This window comes from Theropithecus gelada, chromosome 8 (genome assembly GCF_003255815.1).
Source record: "Theropithecus gelada isolate Dixy chromosome 8, Tgel_1.0, whole genome shotgun sequence".
Lineage (NCBI taxonomy): Eukaryota > Metazoa > Chordata > Mammalia > Primates > Cercopithecidae > Theropithecus > Theropithecus gelada.
The window spans coordinates 65198353-65219770 of NC_037676.1; the positions used below are offsets into that span (position 1 = coordinate 65198353).

The window sequence follows — 21418 nt, forward strand, 5'->3', positions numbered from 1 at the left end:
TTACAAAACAGCATTTCATTTATGTTATGATGATTTCAGATTATCAATTTAAAAATTCATTTGTATGAATTAAGAACAGGTACCATTTCCTCCAGGTACTTTCCCTTCATCTATCCTGAAATTATTAATTATTGACTTTTATTTAAATAAGATATCTTATTTTCATCTACTGGAAAACTTTTTCTGATAACCATATATATCTTCAATGTCTATAATTTGAATGGAGAGCCCTTTCAATGTGGCATTTCTGTTTCTTCCATAACCTCACAACGATATGTGGTGGCCCCGCAGTCATCATGGCCTTGTTAATAATTAGGTTGGTATAAACTATATTTTAGAAAGAGCCTTCCAAATTCCTCTCCTTCCAAAATGGCTGAAAGGGCAAAGTGTCAGTAATTCTGCAGACATGCTCTGTGCATGTTCTGAATAAAAGCCATGGTATAGTGAGATGCTATCTCTGGGGAAAAAAAAAAAAAAAAGAATAGATTTTCAAGATTGTGGGCACTGACATGAGTTCTCTAAAATTTTCCCCTTTGATAAATTTTCCTTTACCTAGCTGTTGCCAAACTGTCTCTTCTAGAAGAATGCCCTGGTTTTTTTCCGGTTCCAAAGTTACCAAAATCCCAGGAACATTTCACACAAAAGAGAAGCATTTATAGCAAGCATGGGTGTGGCATGTTTTCCCTGTGGGAAGTTGTCATCCTCCACAAGATCTTGCCCACGCTCAAAACAAACTTGCTTCCCATCACATTCTTGGTCTGTCAGCACTCTGTAAAAGGAAATCTCATCTCCTCTCTGTTGATAGTAGAGCTTATATCAAACTGGGACGTGTTCCTTCTTCATTCATGGACAAGTCTGATTTTCTCTCTGGTGTGTAAAACTGACAATACCCACAAGATACTACTGACTTGGAAGTTTCACTGCAGGTTGCCATCATACCAGCATTTGGCAAACTAGCTCCCTAGGTGAGACAGCATTAGATGACCTCCTTCGAGCCACACTACTTGCCAATATCCACTGGGGGACAATTTATGATCGCTGTTTCCTTCTTTGAAAACACCCCTGCTGAGTACCTACTGTATGTGAGTCACTGTGCAGGCACTAGAAATATAAAGCAGAAAAAAAAAAAAAAAAAAAAAAAAAAAGCAGATTCTACCCACAGGGAGCTCCTAGTCCAGTGGTGAAGAGGTGTATATAACCCTCAAGGCCCTGAGAAACTCCCCAATAGTGCTCTGCACAAGCCAGGCTCTGATAGGAGGTGCCAGTGCTTTTCCAGATTCAGAGCCCCAGCAATCCCAGAATGACGGAAAGCCCATTTGCAACCCTCTTCTGTCTCCCCAAGCATTCAACAAACACTTAGTGAGCATCTGTCTTGTGCAAAAAGCTTGGAGAGTGATAAAAACAAATCAAATTCACATGTTTAATTTACGGCATTTAGGAGATAAATCCTAGTGTGGATTTCACATGGTCAATGATTTGCTTTCCTTGAGTTTGCCCTCTGCAACCAATACCTTTGGTGCTATGTCCCAGAAGTCCTCCTAGACCGCCCCATTCATCTGAGTAGTTCAGGCTCTGGATGAAGGAACAAATGGACAAAATAAGCCCCCTCTTGTTCAGGACTTGACTAACATTTCAGAACTGCGGTCACCCATTTTAAACAAACCAAAGCACATCTGACAGATCTCTGAATTTGCATTAAAAAGAGCACATCTACAGCTCCTAACAATCAAAAACGACTGTGAACACTGCTTGCTTCAGTGATGCCAACAGACATTTTCTTGTTACATGTGTGGTGATCTGAGAGAGGTGACATTGGACCCAGTTTGACTGGTTAGTGTTTAAATAAAACTTAACAGAACAGGCAACTAAAGGAACTCAGTAAAAGACCAAAAGCAATGCTCAAAGGGAGTGCCTGCGTAACCATGATGTAATTGCAGATTGACATATATCTGGGTTTTTCATTATTGTTTTTAAAAACTAGATATTATTGCTTTATTATTATGTTGATGATGATTATTGAAAGCACGAGAGCAATGTTTAAATGGTGAGAATGACTCTAAGCCTCTTTTCGTTGCTGTGACTGACAGAACTAAAGTGGTTTGCTCTCACATTCACAATACCAACTCTGCCATCTTATGGAAAATACTGGAAGTAGCTAGAGCATTTCATTCTATTTCAAAGGCACAGGTTGCTGGTAAGAGGGACAGAAAGACAAGAACATTGTACCTTCTATTTCTACTACATATTTTTAATCTTTAACATTTTTACCAGCAGAAATCATTTTAAAAAAAACAACTCTCAATCTTCAAATAATTCTTAGATTGCTTGCCAACAAAGATGTCTCTCGATCTTGACACTGGAATTCAATGTAAAAATCTTCAATGATATTTTGTACTGATATGAATTTCTACTGTCCCATAACACTGTGTAGTGACTTCACTGTATATTAACTTCTTTTCTACAGATGTTTGAGCTACGAGATGAATTAATTGAAAAAGTCAAAGCCTATCAGGAGCTATCCTATATGATGTTGGTAGCTTGTGAAAAAATAAATGTCTTTTTTCTTATACAAACTGATAACAAGACTTGCTTTCACAATTACTTTTTACATTTTTGTGCATATAATACCTGTATATTATAATCATATTTGAAAGTGACCAGAAAGTGTTATTTAATAGAAACTACATACATTTTTTATGTCTCTCTGGACCCTTTGATTCTAAGTAAATTTACAGTAAGTTAGCAGTAATAGACTATTCTTTTCAACTATGAATAAAAATGTACATTGAAGTACAAGATGACTACTGTTTTCAATACATTTTCCTCACTGTATTATATATTTATTGTAGTAAACTTGGAAACCACATGCATTTTGAATGCTCCTGAATTCTTCAGATTTTGGAGGATTACCCACCTATTTCATACACAAATAAAAGTCTTAAGCTACATGACTATAGGAGACCAGCCCATCCCCTAAAAATTTCTGAGCAACGCTGGAGAGGATTTAAATGTTCTGCAAGTGCACCCAGGAGATGCCACTGCCCACTGCAGACAGCTGCTCTGGGCTTCCCCACCAATGCCCCGACTCCAATTACTTCTCACCCCTGCCGCTCACTCCACACTGCCTCTTCCCAAAACAGGTACTCGGCCTCTCTTTTGATTCAGCAACCAAAGTTGGAACAAACCTTTGTAACTAACAAATGTTACTAAAGATTTGTGGTAAATATACTCCAGAAAAGGAAAGCTTAAAGTAGGTCTCAGGTACCAATGGGTCCAGAGACACTCTGAACCCACCTTCAGAGGCTGGTCTCCACCAGACTCTCTCTTCTTGTTCCCCTGCCTCTATCTTGTTGCTCCCAAGGACATCTGCCCACTTTTGACTTGTTCATTGCCTCTGGGTCGGGTCACCAAAACATCCTCCACCACAGCCTAGCCAGGGAGTAAAATCCCCTTAGCATGAGAATACTGTAATCTCCACAAAGATTATTTAAAATAACACTGTATTCTTTACATTATTTGACAGAACATTTAACATCTGACCTGAGTCATCTGCAATGGGATTCCATCCCAAGATCAGACTTTCCCAAAAACAATGAATGAATTTGTCTTGAACCAACTGCTAGTACCTCACAGTGCATTCATCACACACACAAAAAAAGGGGGAGGGTGTTAAATTTTATGGGAACTTTCTGTATTGCTTTTGCAATTTTTCGTAGTTCTGCAACTTTATTTAAAAGGAAGCAGGGAGGCTTGTTTTAGTGACATATTCCAGATTCTACTCTTAGAGATGAAAGCACAACAACATAAAAATTCATACATTTTTTTCCATTTCCATTTATCAAAGTCAAAATATAGTCTAGTCTCAGAGTGTCTATCTACTTACAAGCCAAATTTTAAGAAGAAAAGTTTACATTGCTAATATGACTGCCTTTTCCCTTGGATGAGCATTTGAATTCCTATGCCTCGTTGGACAAATGGAAATCATATCGTGTCCGGAATTGGTGGGTTCTCGATCTCGCTGACTTCAAGAATGAAGCCGTAGACCCTCGCAGTGAGTGTTACTGTTCTTAAAGATGGTGTGTCTGGAGTTTGTTCCTTCTGATGTTTGGAGGTGTCCGGAGTTTCCACCTGCTGGTGGGTTCATGGTCTCGCTGACTTCAGGAGTGAAGCTGCAGACCTTCGAGGGTGAGTGTTACAGTTCTTAAAGGCGACATGTCTGGAGTTGTTCGTTCCTCCCGGTGGGTTCGTGGGCTCACTGGCTTCAGGAGTGAAGCTGCAGACCTTCGCGGTGAGTGTTACAGTTCATAAAGGTGGCGCGTCCGGAGTAGTTCGTTCCTCCCATCTGCAGTTGTTCATCCCTCCCAGCGGGTTTGTGGTCTCGCTGGCTTCAAGAGTGAAGCTGCAGACCTTCGTGGTGAGTGTTAAGCTCATAAAGGTAGCAGAGATCCAAAGAGTGAGCAGCAGCAAGATTTATTGCAAAGACCAAAAGAACAAAGCTTCCATAGTGTGGAAGGGGACCCAGCAAATTGTAGCTGCTAGCTCAGGTGGACCGCTTTTATTCCCTTATCTGGCCCCACTCACATCCTGCTGATTAGTCTGTTTTACAGAGAGTTGATTGGTCCATTTTACAGAGAGTTGTTTGGTCCATTTTACAGAAAGCTTATTGGTCCGTTTTGACAGAGTGCTGATAGGTGCATTTACAGTCCTTTAGCTAAGACAGAAAAGTTGTCCAAGTCCCCACCAGATTAGCTATACACAGAGTGCTGATTGGTGCATTTACAATCCTTTGGCTAGACAGAAAAGTTCTCCAAGTCCCCACCCATCCCAGAAGCCCAGCTGATTTCACCTGTCACTGGCAGGCCTGGCGGGACTTTGCGGCACCTAGCCCAGGCAGTCTGGCAGCCCAGAGGGAGCTCGTCCCAGACAATCAAGAGGAAAAGAGGGGAAGCGAGAGAGAGACGGAGACTTGCTATCCTGGCTAATGACACCGTGAAGAGGGAATGGCGGTCCCGCACGGGATTCAGCCTCCAATCAAGCCCAGCAGTTTCCAGCCAGCTGCGCCAAGTGTGGGGCTTGCCAAGCCCCCGCTCACCTGGAACAGTCACCGGCCGGTGAGTGCAATGCAGCCCCGCCTCCCACCTGCGCCTCTCTCTTCACACTTCCCTGCAAGCAGAGAGAGCCGGCTCTGACCTTGGCCAGCCAGCCCCAGAGAGGGGCCGTCATAGCCCAACAGCAGACTGAAGGGCTGGAGCACGGCCCGAGTGGTGCGAAGAGCAAGAGAGGGCTGCTAGCACGCTGTCACCGCTCAATATTGTACGGCAGATACATTTCATAGCAAAAACTTAACTTAAGCATACCCTAAGAATGACCCTAAGGCTTAAGAAGAATGTGTGTTTGGAGACCTGTGCTAAAGAATCCAGCAGTGGCCAATGCAGAGATTAGTCTCTTATGTATGAGGAACATCTGAGCCCCTAGTCCATCCTGTGGAAGGCAGTCCATGCAGGAGATTGAGGCCCTTTGTTTTGGGTTAAATGAAGGTTGCCAAGTGGAGGTTGCTAGCAGAAGGGTGATAAGTGAAAATGTCATATAAACTGCATGCTTTTTACAACTGGTTGCAGTCCTCTTCTCCAGCCTACTATCACTGGACTGCCCCATATGTAAGTCCCCTCAATAAACTCTGTGTCTCGTTCACTGGCTTCAGGTCTCTTATTCAGCCTCTCAAACATGGTGCCCTCCCTACCGAAGTGAATGACATCAGGCTTGACACATATTAGATGTTCCTATAATCTAATCATAAGTATGATTTAAACTACAGACTAGTATATATTATTTTTCTTCTCTTTCATGTTTTGCCTGTGTCAAAATAAGTTAATCATCTCTTTGCTCCTCCTCTGCAATCCCACTACCACTACATTTATTATGGCACTCTTTATTAGTCTCTTCATGAAGCTTAGACCCTCCCCCATCCCCCAAAACTCTGCTTTTCAGTATTATATTTCTAAAGTAAGAAATGTGAGCCTTGTTTTATCACCCTGCTTAAAATCTTGAAATAGAAGAAAGACTCAGATCCGTATTTCTCATCTTGATATATAAACTCATCCATTATCTGACTCAACAAAGATTATCAGCCTTGTCTATTACACACAATGTATTTCTTTCTTGCTCTTGTCCAAACATTGCCCTTGTTTTTCATGCTTATATGATTTGGGAGCTCTTCATGTATAATGCTTATATCATCTTGAATGCTAGATATATTTCACATTTTTTAAGACCAAAGTTCAATTACATCCTACTAAAAGTGCACTCAATATATAATTATTGACTGGGTGTGGTAGTTCATGCCTGTAATCCCAGCTCTTTGGGAGGCCGAGGTGGCTGAATCACTTGAGTTCAGGAGTTTAAGATTAGCCTGGCTAACATGACAAAACCCCATCTCTACTAAAAATACACACACACAAAAAAAATCAGCTGGGTGTGGTGGTGCATACCTGCACTTCTACTTGGGAAGCTGAGGCATGAGAATCACTTGATTCTTGGGAGAATCACAGCTACTTGGGAGGCTGAGACATGAGAATCACTTGAATTCAGGAGGTGGAGTATATTAGGCTGTTTTTACACTGCTAATAAAGACATACCTGAGACTGGGTAATTTATAAAAAATAAGAGGTTTAACAGACTCACTCAAGGTTCCACATGACTGAGGAGGCCTCACAATTATGACAGAAGGCAAAGGAGGAGCAAAGTCACGTCTTACATAACAGCCGGGAAGAGAGCATGTCCAGGAGAACTCCCCCTTATGAAACCATCAGATATCATGAGACTTATTCACTATCAGGAGCACAGCACATGAAAGACCTGCCCCCATGATTCAATAACCTCCCACTGGGTCCTTCCTATAACACGTGGGAATTATGAGAGCTACAATTCAAGATGAGACTTGGGTGGGCGACACAACCAAATCATATCATTCCGCCCTGGCCCCTCCAAAATCTCATGTCCTCACATTTCAAAACACAGTCATGCCTTCCCAACAGTCCCCCAAAGTCTTAACTCATTCCAGCATTAACACAAAATCCCAACTCCAAAGTCTCATATGAGACAACTCAAGTCCCTTCCACATATGAACCTGTAAAAATCAAAAGCAAGTTAGTTACTTTCTAGATACAATGGGAGTACAGGCATTGGGTAAATACTCTTGTTCCAAATTGGAGAAATTGGCAAAAACCAAAGGGCTATAGGCCCTCTGCAAGTCTACAATCCAATGGGGCAGTCATTAAACCTTAAATTTCCAAAATGATCTCCTTTGACTAACCATGTTTCACGTCCCGGTCATATTGATGCAAGAAGTGGGCTCCCACAGCCTTGGGCAGCTCCACTTCTGTGGCTTTGCAGGGTACAACCTCCGTCCTGGCTGCTTTCATAGGCTGGCAATGAGTGTCTGTGGCTTTTCCAGATGCACCGTGCAATCTGTCAGTGGGTCTGCCATTCTGGGGTCTGGAGGATGGTGGCCCTCTTCTCGCAGATCCACTAGGCAGTGCCTCAGTGGGGACCCTGTGTGGGGGCTGCAACCCCACATTTTTCTTCTCCTCTGCCCTAGCAGAGAGTCTCCATGAGGGCTCCACCCCTGCAGCACACTTCTGCCTGGACATCCAGGTGTTTCCATACCTGGACATCCAGGTGTTTCAGAGGATCTCTGAAAGCTAGATGGAGGTTCCCAAACCTCAGTTCTTGACTTCTATGCACCCACAGGCTCAATACCATGTGGAAGCTGCCAAGGCCTGGGACTTGCACCCTCTGAAGCCACAGCCTGAGCTGTACCCTAGCCCCTTTTAGCCAAGGCTGGAGCTGCTGGTAGGCAAGGTGCCAAGTCCCTTGGCTGCACACAGCAGGGGGGCCTGGGGCCCAGGCCAGGAAACCGTTTGTTCCTCCTAGGCCTCTGGGCCTGTGATGGCAGGGGCTGCTATGAAGATCTCTGACATGCCCTGGAGGTATCTTCCTCATTGTCTTGGTGATTAACATTTCAGCTCCTTGGTACTTATGCAAATTTCTGCAGACAGCTTCAATTTCTTCCCAGAAAATGGAGTTTTCTTTTCTATCACATCATTGGGAAGCAAATTTTCCAAACTTTTATGTTCTGCTTCCTCTTGAATGCTTCATTGCTTAGAAATTTCTTCCTCTAGATTCGCTAAATCATCTCTTTCAAGTTCAATGTTCCACAGATCTCTAGGGCTGGGGCAAAATGCCACCAGTCTCTTTACTGGAGTAAAGAATGACCTTTATTCCAGTTCCCAACAAGTTCCTCATCTCCATCTGAGACCGCTTCAGCCTGGATTTTATCATCCATAGCACTATCAGCATTTTGGTCAAAGACATTCAACAAATCTCTAGGAAGTTCCAAACTTTCCCACATCTTCCTTTCTTCTTCTGAGTCTTCCAAACTGTTCCAACCTCTGCCTGTTACCCAGTTCCAAAGTAACTTCCACATTTTTGGGTATCTTTACAGCAGTGCCCCACTACCTGGTACCAATTTACTGTTTTAGTCTGTTCTCACTCTACTAACAAAGACATACCTGAGAGTGGGTAATTTATAAAGAATACCAGGTTTAATGGACTCACAGTTCCATATGGCTGGGGAGACATCATAATCATGACAGAAGGCAAAGGAGCAAAGTCATGTCTTACATGGTGGCAGGGAAGAGAGCATGTGTAGGGGAACTACCCCTTACAAAGTCATCAGATCTCATGAGACTTATTCACTATCACAAGATCAGCACACAAAAGACCCACTCCCATGATTCTATAACCTCCTACCAGGTCCCTCCCAAAACATGTGGGAATTATGGGAGCTACAATCTAAGATGATATTTGGGTGGGGACACAGCCAAGCCATATCACAGAGCTTGCAATGAGCTGAGATCATGCCACTGCACTCCAACAGAGGGAGACTCTGTCTCAAAAAAAAATATTTTTTAATAAAAAGAAAAATATATACATATATAATTATTGAACATTTATTGTGTGGAAGATGTTGGTTCTACTCGGCAGAATTGGTCTTTCTACACCCTAAGAAATTTAGTATTACTTCCATTATTAGACATTGAACCCTAAATACACCTATGACATCATGAATTCTCTGAGTGCTTTGTAAATAGGAATCAAATTAGCTTTTCTGGCAATCACATTACCTTGTTCATTCTCATCAAATAGTTCTAACCTGGAGCCATAAGGTTATCATTCCCCCCAACACACACAAAGGTAACTGTTAAGTAAAAATTCCCCATTTGTGTCTGCTCAATGAATGTTTAGACTTGATTTCAGGCACTTATATTGACTTTTATTAAACTTAATTTTGTTTGATTCAGCAAGTCATTTTAATTGGATAAGATCAATTTAAATGTTGATATTTTAAAAATAAACTTATTTGTTATTCTCAGATTCATTTGATCTGCAAGTATGCAAACATCTTTTTATCCAGATGCTGCAAATCATTGAACAGAGCAAGAGTTAGTAAGATATTATCACCAAATTGTCACATCAGTCAGGCCTCATGTGCTTCCTAAGAACTGAGGTGATGCATTACTTTAGATAGAGTGTCATCCTAAACCCCAGATTCAACATCTTCCTAATCTTTCTAGTGCAGTCTAATATATAAATTTTATGAAAAACATAGGTTTTTTTAACCTGCAGTGCTCTTTGAGAATGTATATTGATTCCTAAAGATTGGCATTGGTTTTCATAAAATGTTATAAACTATTATCTTAGCATCTTACCAGGAATTTCCACTAAATTCACCAATTTATGATTTGTGAAATCTAATTCTTTTACTTTTTGAAAATTTTCATGTGAATTTCCCATTTTCAGTGTTGTAGCACCTCTCTCTTCCTCTAAGATCCTCCAAACTCACCAAAAGCCATGATCTTACTGTACCAACAGTTTTATTTATTCAATCCTTCAACAAGTAGTTATTGAACTTCTATAATGTGCCAGGCTCTGGGCTTGGCACTGGAGCTTGCCTTATGCCAAACAGATACAATCGATCCATTCAAAGTGTCCTAATTACACATTGAGGGACCAACTATATCTTTTCTCATTGTAAACTTGGAGCAAAAGCAAATTCATTAAAATAAATTTACATTACAGTACCACAAAAAAAAATGAACAGAACCAGAAAGCATTTTTTACAAAAATTAACAGAACAGCATCCTAGAGGGGAAAAGGATGTGAGATCATGGTGCCCTACCTTCAATAGGGTGGCCAGAAAACACCTCTCTGAAGAAGCAGCATCTGACCTGAGACCTGAAGAACAAGGAGTCAGTGATGCAGAGAACCTTAGGAGATGGCTTCCAATCTGAGAAAACAGTAAGCACAAAGGCCACGAGATGGGAAAGAGGTGAACAATATTCAGGAAACTGAGAGGAGCCCTCTGTGGTTGAGCCCAGTAAGTTGAGGAGAGAGGCTTGAGACTGGACAGGTGGGAGGTAGGAGGTAGCTGCATTATTCAGAGCCTTGTAGGTCAAGGCAAGAAGGTGAGGTTTTATTCACTAGGAAACCATGAGAGGGTGTTAGGTTTTAATAGCAGTGGGAATGCCTAATCACCTCAATACTACCTCTTTAGTATAAAATACTAGCAAATACTAGGAACTGCATGTATCTTTAAAAACCAGAATTGTTGGCAAAGAATAAGGGTACTGCACTCTTCCTCTGCTTGAGCAGAAATTAAATTTAATGTCATTCCTCCCAGCTTTTGCCATCTTAATCCTTTGAGAATACAAAGATACTAATGTAGAGCAAAATATGTGCTTGTTCAGCTCACTGACACATAATAACCTGACATTAGTCAATATGTTGGAAAAGGAAATTTAATCACAAAAGACATTTTTGCTTCCAGATTATGTAGAAGTGACTTCATTAAGTTTGCTTTCAGAGTGTTTTACTGAAAAGCTGATGTCTCTTTAAATGATTACATTAAAGAGCTCTAATGAAGACTTACATGAGCTGAAATATCAGCACTAATGGTGCTTGATTCTGTCTTAGTCATTTTGGTGATGAAAAATAAAAGAAGACTGGATATCTCCAGTTAATGCAATCCTTTTAGAGCTCTTTAATTGAACATGTCTTTAAGGGACAAAGTGTCCTGGGGAATAAAAAACAGTTCAAGCAATTTCCTTGAGTTGCAGGCATTGGTACAGAGCAAATATGTTCAGAAAAAAGAGGAGTCAGTAGCCGGAGTTGAGGTGTCACTGAGACCCCTGAGCCCATACCTAGCGTTATTCTCCTCACCACTCCCCTTTCTTCTCTTTTCTTCTTCTTCTTTTCTTTTTTTTTTCTTTTAGACAGAGTCTTGCTTTGTCATCCAGGCTGCAGTGCAGTGGCACGACCTCAGCACTCTACAACCTACATCTCCTGGGTTTAAGGGACCCCCCTACCTCCTGAGTAGCTGGGATTACAGGCATGCGCCACCACATTCAGCTAATTTTTGTATTTAGTAGAGATGGGCTTTTACCATGTTGGCCAGACTGGTCTCAAACTCCTGACCTCAAGTGATCCACCCACCTCAGCCTCCCAAAGTGCTGGGATTATAGGCATGAGCCACGGCTCCCAGCCACTTCTGTTTTCTTCTTTACCTTTCCTTCCTGTATCTCTGATCTCTCTGCATTTGTTATACTTGGGGATGCCCCTCTCTCTGTTACTTTAGTGCCAGTTCTACTATTCATTTACTCCATATTTTTGGATCAGTGAAACTTCCCAGAGCCTGAATTCTCTTGCCTTTATATAAAGATATATAAAGATATATAAATAAAGAGAGGCTGACACCTGTCCCATTGGGTTGCTGTGGAAAACAGACAACAGAGGACATGACATATTGATAAGTCCCCTCCAAGTGTTAGTGTTCCCTCACCCTCATCCATCCCACCCTTTCAACTTTCCTTTTTCTCCCCTTCCCCTGCCCATGCCATAGGTCAAGTTTTTCATGTAGCCGTGATTCACTGTACCTGTGGCCCATGGGTTCCAAGGGCTGGAGGCCACCAGTATAGAGTTTATACACTCAAAAGTATATTCTAGCATGCAAATCCCTTCTGCTAGTTAAAGGCAGAATTTTTTTTTTAGTTGGGGAAAGCTGCATAACAAAGTTGAATCCTATACTTGCCTTCGTGCATAAGAGCAATCTGTCAGCAGAGGCCAGTCCTAAAAGAAAACTACCATCTGGTTAATGAGGGCATAAAACTCAAGCTTTCTTGAGTAACTCTCCTCCAAGCAGATTCAGGGACCCAGTCTCATTGTGTGTTCTGGTTTTGTGAAAACCTAGGACCCTGAAGGTTTTGTTTGTTTTGTTTTGTTTTGTTTGCCTCCAGGTACAGAGGAAAAAAAGAGTGAAAATAGGAGTGATTGCATGGGGAATTTTTTAGAGGCCAGGCCTTGAAGTGGTTCACACTACCTCTTTCTGCCCACATTCCTCAGGCCAGAACATAATCATAGTATCCTACCAGACAGCAATGAAAGCAGAAAAACAGGATCTAGCTCTGGCCCAAAAAAGAAAAGGAAATAGAATATACTGAACACATAGCAAACTCTACCACACAACCTTTTATTACAAATAGTTTCATTTAGTATTTTTTTCATTGTAATGTGTATTTGATGTATTAGGATTTTACCAACATTTAAGAAAATTGGAAAATTAGGAGAAAAAGAAAATGTACTCAAACTTTAAGTTTCCATAGAATAATCGTGACTGTCTTAATCTTCATCCTCTGTGCATGTTACCAAAATAATATGTCAACCAGGAGAGTAAATAATGCCACCACAACATTATTATCGAGGGGCACCATATGGCCCCCTTTCTCCTGGCACTAGAGAAATCTCTCACATGTCCAGTCTCTCTTTTTCAGCCTTCCGTAGCCCCTTTGTCTCTCCAGTCTTTTGGCTAACAAATCACTCTTGTCCTCGGCCTCTGGTATTTGTTCTGGTTGGGCCTGATGTTGGGGTTGGGAGGATGCAAATGACAAAAATACTGTGCTAAAAGAGTCTTGGTAACTACCTCTTCTTTGAGCTGCATTACCTAAGGCAGCCTATGTTACTTTGTGACTTAGAGAAATGAAAAAGAATGAGACAGATAAGGGGGTACAAGTAACTACCTTTTCTCATTGAGATAATTTCTGCCTTGTAAAAGCAAGTTGAGAGCAAGGAAGAAAAACACAAATGAAAGAATCATGTCCCATAGCTTATAAACCATCTTATCTAACTTCAGGTCACTGGTTTAATGCCCTTACATTATTCCAGAGCCTTTTATAAGCTCTTTAAATGCATTAATTACTTTGAGACGACTTTAAATTGGAATATTAGTAGTATAGATTTGTCACTATGTGTTAACATTAAAGATGCACATACCCTTTGACCCAGAAATTATTAGAAAGTTGTCCTGCAGATATACCCACATATGCGTAAAAAAGTCATTCACTGCTTTCATCGAAGCATTTTGATAGTAAGAAAATATTAGAAACAACCCCAATGCCTACCAGTGGAAAACTGCTTACATAAATTATGGTACTGCCATGCAATGGGTCATTATGCAGCTATCAGAAAAGAATGAAGGAATCTGTGTGCTGGAGTATTTCCAAGATAGGGTAAGAGGAAAAGTCACATGCAGAAGTAGGTGCAGTATGCCACCATGTTCGTGAAAAGTGGGGAAGGGATTGTATGATGATTTTTCTAAGTGTAGAATGTCCCAGGAAGGATGTAAAAGAAATCAGTTGCACTGGTCATCTCTGGGAAAAAGGATTGAGTGGCTGGGCACCATAGATCAAGGAAGGAGATGTTTTAGGCTTTCCTCATAAAACCTATTTGGAAAATTCAAGTTCATTCATTCATTCATTCATTAAATGTTATGGTCTTTAACCAGCAGTGTCAAAGGCTACTGAGAGCAGAGTTTCAGCTCCTCATTTAAACTGGAACATTCCAGGGAAGGAGCATCTCCTTGAAGGGAATTTGACTAAGGCATTAACTGAGAGAAGAGAAATGTAACCTACATTTCCTCTATCTCCATCTGGAAAGTCCTTTCAGGTGTCATCTTAGGAATATCTAGGTTTACCCTTTACAAGGAAGGTAGCATTTTATTTCATGGAAAATCAGACTCTGTTTTCTTATAGTTGTTTCAGCTTGGCTCAAGCTCAGCAAAGTAAATAGCAAAAATAGGTGAACCGTGAAATTAAACCTACATCATTGGGGTGTTAACTAAGGCCATTAAATTTGTCAATGGGATCTAAATATTGGAGTAGGACTTTGATGATTCTGTGAAATTATACCTAAAGTAGACTAATCCAGAATAATAATATAGTAAACAGCATGATTGAAAAATTTGAAAAACTACTTAAGCTTTCCAATTGGTATTTACATTTGCACATTCCCATCCTTAATGACATAAAATGAAATAGCTCTACAGATGCTTAATGCACCAGGGCTCAGTGAATCTGGAGGAAAAGCAGATGGCTTATGTATATCTGAGAGCATTTTAATATTAAGCAAATAAACCACAATTAGATGGGCGTGGCAGAGGCATATCCTGTTGCATGCTTAATGGTGAGAAATGGATATTTCAGATGTCTGTCCTCTGTACTTTACAAGAGTTTATTCAAAATGGCTGCAGGGTAAGGGTTGGGGAATTAAGCAAGGCTAAGAAGCAAGACAGTAGGGGAATGAGAATCTTCACTGTGGTATAGATGAATGCTACAGTAGACGCTGCTCAACTGGCTCCTGAGAGGGAATGGAGGACCTTTGTTCACACTGTTCTGTGTCTGTTGTGCTGAGCTGTGACTATGGTTGTTGCCAAACTAAAAACAAAGAAAAGCTAAACTGACCTATATCAGAAATGTCATAGAGATTTGTGGTAGAAGGAAGATGGAGGATATGGGAAACACAAGGGGGAAGACGGAAAGGTAGGTTGGGAGTTTACAGACGTAGGAAGAAAAAAAGGCTAGAGCGACATAAGAAACTTCAAGAGTGAACAATCAATTCAGAATTTATATGCATGTCAAAACATCAAGTTGTTCACCGTAGATACATAAAATTTCTATTCAATTATACTTCCATAAAGGCAAAAATATTTAAAATATTAGAATAATTATAATAGTATTCAAAAGAGTGGTACCCAAATCAGCAGCATCAGTATCACCCGGGAGCTTGTTAGAAACGCAAATTCTCAAGCCTCACCTCAGACTGAATCAGAAACTCTTGGGTGGGCCCAACAGTCTGTGAACAAGCTCTGCAGGTGATTCTCATGCATTCTCAAGACTGAGAACCACTGGTCCACACCTTCTAGTTAACATGATAACCAGGTTGACCTATGTTATAAATATTCCCATTGAACATAAAAGTGATGTAAAATTGCTAGAAGCTGTCTGTATTGGTCTTTTTTTCACACTGCTAAAAAGATTCTACCTGAAACTGGGTAATTCATAAAGGAAAGAGGTTTCATTAACTCATAGTTCTGCATCGCTGGGGAGGCCTCAGAAAACTTACAATCATGACAGAAGGCGAAAGGGAATCAAGGCACACCTTACATGGTGGCAGGAGAGAGGCAGAGTGTGCAGGAGAAAGCTGCCACTTTTAAAAGCATCAGATCACATGAGAGCTCCCTCACTATCATGAGAACAGCATGGCCGAAACCACCCCCATTATCCAATCACCTCCCATCAGGTCCCTCCCTTGACACTTGGGGATTACAATTCAAGATGAGATTTAGGTAGGGACACAGCCAAACCATATCATTCTGCCCTGGCCCCTCCAAAATATCTGTCCTTTTCACATTTCAAAACCAATCATGTCTTCCCAACAGTCCCCCAAAGTCTTAACTCATTCCAGCATTAACACAAAAGTCCAAGTCCAAAGTCTCACCTGAGACAAGGTAAGTCTCTTCCACCTATGAGCCTGTAAAATCAAAAGCAAGTTAGTTATTTCCAAGATACAATGGGGGTACAAGTATTAGGTAAATGTTCCTATTCCAAATGGGAGAAATTGGCCAAAACAAAGAGGTCACAGGCACCATGCTAGTCCAAAACGTGATGGGGCAGTCATCAAATCTTAAAGGTCCGAAATGATCTCCTTTGACTCCATGTCTCACATCCAGGGCATGCTGATGCAAGGGGTGGGCTCCCATGGCCTTGGGCAGCTCCTCCTCTGTAGCTCTGCAGGGTACAGCCTCTGCTGCTGTGTTCACAGGCTGGTGTGGAGTGCCTGCAGCTTTTCCAGGCACATGGTGCAAACTGTCGGTGGATCTACCATTCTGGGGTCTGGAGGATGGTGGCCCTCTTCTCACAGTTTCACTAGGTAGTGCCCCAGTGGGGACTCTGTGGGGGGCTCCAACGCCACATTTCCTTCCCACACTGCCTTAGCAGAGGTTCTCCCTGAGGCTTTCTTATGAAGACCAGCTTGGGAGGCAATAAAATTATTTACTGAAAGAAATATTAAGAAAAATATTCTGCCCCCTACCCCACCCAGCTTTGGAAAAAAAAGTTGCTTCTGGCACATTTCTAGAAACTAAGCTCCAAATGAAATTTGTAAATTGTAGACGGAAAGTGATAATAAGGACAGGCAGGTGATAATGGGAGTGTATTTGGATTAAGTTCTGAAAAAACAAAAAACTAGAAATTTTGGGGGGGATTTTAAAACCATGGCAGTGAATAAGAATGAAGAGGTGAACAGAAAAAAAATTGGGGGGGTTTGTTTTAATTAAAAGGCGAAAAGGTCAATAATACACAAGGCACCTAAATAAAAGTGATAAAGAAAAACAAATTAAGAGGATTTGGAACTCATGATTCACTTGAGGGTCACCTTGGTAGTAGTGAGGAGTAATGGAGTGAGAAGAGCCTGGGTTTTCAGAGTCAGTGTTCAGATCCACTAACTGTAAATTATATCATTCTAGATAATTCACTTAGCATTAGGGATTGCCATGCTTTCATTTGTTCTTACTTTGCTCTATAGCAGGAGAAGAAAAGTGCTTAATTAAGGCTATTATTAGTTTTCAATTTACCAAGTAAATGAGCTCTTTTCTTAAAAAAAAATAAATAAAAAAGAGGAGGAGGAGGAACAATGGTTGGTGAGTGTGTTACAAAATCTTAGCATATTTTTGACAATGCAATAGCCCCCTCCTCCAGAATCTCATAAAAATGAAAACTGCAACTAAAGACTTGTATTACTCCTTAGGGATTTTTGGAGTCAGATTTATGGGTTTTTCTGTGTATGGTACTGGGTTGACATGAGGTTTGAGTTGGAAGCAAGAAAGCCTCATGTTATTTGAGTTGAATTAAAATTGAGACTATGAGCCCAGTACATTTTATCCAGTATATTTCATGTTTAGGGCCATTGACATCAGCATTCATTTGCTGTTTGTAGTCAGAGGCTTTATACCCCCTTGTGTCTCCAAGTTCTTGTCATCTATTTTATGAAAGAGGCCATATGGACACTGTCATCTATAATGGTGTCAAATATTAGTTAGAGGGTTAAGTTGTAAAATGAGTACATAAAGCAAAAGCTAAGTGTAGTCAAATTTTCCATTATATATGCTGTAATTCACCCCTCAAGTGCAGAATCCACAAACCTGATTGTCCACTCACATTCAGCCAGGTCAGGAGTTTCTCTGGCATTGAATGCAGAGTTCTTCATCACAGGCAGTGATGGGGGACCAAATAAAGTCCCAGTCTTCATATAAATTACATTCTAGGTAAGGTGGCAGAAAATAATTATGTAAGCAAGTAAATAAAACTACTTCAGATCGTTTTATGTGCAGTGGAGACAAATAAAGCAGAGGAAGGGAGCCATAGGGCCAAGATAAGAGTAGTTGCAGGAGGGTGGTCAGGAAAGGCCTCATTGGGAAAGTGACGTTTAAGTAAAGTCTGGAAGGAAGGCCAGGACGTGGGCATGGAGTGAGGAAGGGCAAGGTGGCCGGAGATGAGCTGAAAGTGGCAGCAGGGGCCAGATCACTGAGGCCTCAGAGGCCTCAGAGGCCATGCAGTCCACTGTTACTGTGAGTAAGTTAGGAATCTGTTGGAGAGTTTGGCACAGAGGAGTAACATGATGGGACCCGGGTTTTTGAAGGATCTCCCTGACTCCTTTATTGAGAAGAGATTATTGGGGAGCAATCACAGGAACAGGCAACAGGCAACAGATCACAGACTCACTCTGTATGTGGCTGCGGCCCCAGACAGGTGGTTTTTGTTTGTTTGTTTGTTTGTTTGTTTGTTTTTTCATCTGCCAAAGAAATGGCCACCTAACCTGTTGAGGGTGACGCAGCGGCCCAGGGAATGCAGGGAGAAAAGAAGAAAGGAAAGAAAATCGGGCAACAGGGGAGTAGACTGTGGCAATACTTCCGGTGAGAGTTTGTGGTGGCTTCCGCAACATGTGTGGTGGCAAGAGTGTGTAGAAGTGACTGGATTCTGTGGTCACCAGAATCCCATGGTCACCAGTCAAATGAGTTAGTTGACAGAGGTCTGTTATGGTGTGACTATCCCTCATAATTCAGGTGTTAAAACCTAATCACCCATGTGACTGTATTAAAGGGTGGGGCCTTTAGGAAGTGATTATATCATTAGGGTAAAGCCCTGGTGAACGGGATCAAGGCCTTTATCGAAGAGGCTTCACCCAGTCCTTTTTTGCCCTTATGCGTTTCTGACATGTGACGATGCAGTAATAAGGCCCTCACCAGACACTGGACCTGCCAGGACTCTCATCTTGGACTTTCCAGCCTCCAGAACTATGAGAAATAAATTTCTTTATAAATCACTCAGTCTCTGTGGTATTTTGTTATAGCATGTCGAACAGACTAAGACCAGATCTTCACGGTGGAAAAATCAAGCTGTCACCCCTGGAAGTACTGATCAGTCTTCCCACCATTCAAAGTGGGAAATCACACCTTAGGTCCCTTCTGATGTGATGCAGGATGCTATACTCATCCAGCACTAATACATAGTATTTCTGCCAAAGAATCAAACCTGCTTCCAATCCAACATGGAGAGCTAACTTCTGGTTTACAGAAAATGTAGTTAGCAGAGGAAAAGTAAAATGAAACTATGAGAGAGCAAACAAAATCAGAGTCGGGAAGCATTCCACAAGAAAACTGCTGTAATTTCTCCAACAAGGTGGTAGAATTTTTAAAAAATAAAAATGGAAGAATGAGGATGGTTCAGGAAGGTTTTCTGCCTGTGACGCTGTTTGCACTCAGTTTTGATAGCACCTTCTGGAGTCCACTTTCCCTGACTTCCTCTCCCACCCAGCAGCCACTCCCTGAACCTTATCTCTCTTTGCCTCAGGGCTCCTGTTCAGTTCAGTGTGATTTCTATGATTCTCCCCAGTTGCACACAGTTTTCTGTACTCACTTGCAACTTGGGACCATGTGAGGACTTCTATTCACTAGTTGTTCTCATATCCATGTACTTGGGTTCCACTCAGGGTGGCTCTTCTATGTTTGGGAATATGTGTGGGTTTGTTTCATTGGTTTTAGTGATATTCCAATTTTACAACTTGTAGGGCTTGTTAGGTTTGTGTTTCATTTTTCTTTCTCTCTCTCTTTTTTTTTTTTTTTTTTTTTTTTGCGGCAGGGAGTCTCACTCTGTCACCTAGGCTGGAGTGCAGTGGTGCGATCTCGGCTCACTGAAACCTCCACCTCCCGGGTTCAAGTGATTCTCGTGCCTCAGCCTCCCAGTAGCTGGGATTACAGGCACTTACCACCACATCCAACTAATTTTTGTATTTTTAGTAGAGACGGGGGTTTTACCATGTTGGACAGGCTGGTCTCGAACTCCTGACCTCAAGTGATCCACCTGCCTTGGTATCCCAAATTGCTGGGATTACAGGCGTGAGTCACCGTGCCTGGTTGCTTTTCATTGTTCTATCACTTGCACTACACAACTGCTGATCCCTCACCAGTCCTGTTGCTGGTAGGCGTTTGCCTGATATGCCTGAATTCTGTGATTTGGGAAGATTTTCTGTCATCCAGTTTTCTTGAGGATGATTTTCATGCATATTTTGTCCTTTCACTATGTTGGTTGGTCCATTTGACTTTCAGTAATAACTTGAAAGATGTCTTAAAAACTACCTGCATTATGACCCTACCACCTCAAACTGGATGAAATTTCCTGCTTGGTAAACCAACTAAGACTAAATCTAGCAGTTAGTGAGATCAGAAGAGAATAAAAAGAGTGTGTCTTCCATTCTAACAGTGTGAGATGATATCTCATTGTGATTTTAATTTGCATTTCCCTAATAATTAGTGATTTTGAGCAGTTTTTCATGAACCTATTGGCTTTTTTTATGTTTTCTTTTGAGAAATGTCTGCGCAGGTCCTTTGCTCATTTTTTAATTGGGTTATTGATTTTCTTATTGACCTGTTTGGGTCCTTATATATTTTGAATGTTAATCCCTTATCAGATGTATGGTGTGTTAGTCGGTTTTGCATTGCTATAAAGGAATACTCAAGGCTGGGTAATTTATGAAGAAAACACAGTCGATCATTTGACTCATGATTCTGCAGGGTGTACAAGCAGCACCGTGCCGGTACCTGCACAACTTTTGGAAAGGACTCAGGAAGCTTTTACTCACGATGGAAGGCAAAGCGGGAGCAGGCACGTCACATAGCAAGAGTGGAAGTAAGAGAGATACCATGCTGTTTTAAACAATCAGCTCCCATGTGAACTAATAGAGTGAGAACTCACTTATTTCTGTAGTGAGGGCATCAAGCCATTTAAAAGGGATCCATCCTCATGACACAAACACCGCTATCTCCCACCTCCAACACTGGGGATGACATTTCAACATGAGATTCGGAAGGGACAGATATCCAAACTATATCATATGGTTTGCAGATATTTTCTTCCACTCCTTGAGTTATCTTTTCATTTTGTTAATTGTTTCCTTTGCTGTGCTGAAGCGGTTTAGTTTAATGAAATCCCGTTTGTCTATTTTTGCTTTTGTTGCCTGTGCTTTTGGGATCCTATCTAAAATATTATTGCCTGGAGCATTGTTGTGAAGCTTCCCCCTATATATTCTTTTAGTAGTTTTACAGTTTCAGGTCTACTATTTAAGTCTTCAATCAATTTTGAGATTTTTTTTTTTTAATATGATATGAGATGGATATCCAACTTTATTCTTCTGAATGTGGATATCTGATTTTCCCAGCACCATTTTTTGAAGAGACTGCCCTTTCCCCATTGTATGCTCTTGGCACCTTTGTCAAAAATCAATTGACTGTAAATGTGTGAGTTTATTGTGGTGTTGGTAAGAATGTAGAGAAATGGGACCCCTTTGCACTGCTGGTAGCACCGCACATTAGTACAGCCATAATGGAAAATAGTATGGAGGTGCCTCAAAAGACTAAAAATAGAACCACCATATAACCCAGCAATTCTGCTTCTTGATATGCAGTCAAAAGAAT

The 21418-nt window shown here is 41.2% G+C and overlaps 1 protein-coding gene across 1 annotated transcript in view; it reads left to right on the forward strand.

Annotated features, from left to right (window-relative positions):
• Window positions 1–20944, forward strand: part of NKAIN3 (sodium/potassium transporting ATPase interacting 3) — a 741273-nt gene extending 720329 nt beyond the window's left edge. The window contains exons 6-7 of the transcript XR_003120795.1: window positions 9435–10359; window positions 20519–20944. The gene's annotated coding sequence lies outside the window, so the exon portion shown is untranslated. The remainder of the gene's footprint in view (window positions 1–9434; window positions 10360–20518) is intronic.
• The last annotated feature ends 474 nt before the right edge of the window (window positions 20945–21418 follow it).